This window comes from Ixodes scapularis, unplaced genomic scaffold (assembly GCF_016920785.2).
Source record: "Ixodes scapularis isolate PalLabHiFi unplaced genomic scaffold, ASM1692078v2 ptg001158l_1___fragment_3__unscaffolded, whole genome shotgun sequence".
Classification (NCBI taxonomy): Eukaryota; Metazoa; Arthropoda; class Arachnida; order Ixodida; family Ixodidae; genus Ixodes; species Ixodes scapularis.
Genome location: NW_024610108.1, coordinates 2,042,188 through 2,042,500, shown reverse-complemented (window position 1 = coordinate 2,042,500; position 313 = coordinate 2,042,188).

Below are 313 nucleotides of genomic sequence, written 5' to 3'. Positions count from 1 at the left end.
CAGCCAAGGGCACCGGCCCAGTCCATCAGCGACGTTTATTGAAAACTAGAAAAGGAAAAAAAAATTATTTTTCAAATTTTCCCCAGAAGAGAAGCGCGCATGCACCCGCTGTACAGAATGAAAGCCTATATATATTGGTTAAATATGATGAAGAGTAAAATAGTGAGCATGCTATCACTTTACAGAAAAATAGTAAAAATGAAATAGTGTTCTTACACTAAAATGCATAAAAAAGTATATATATATATATATATGTGTGTATATATACATAGACATGTACATACACACATACATACATACACACAAAACCATA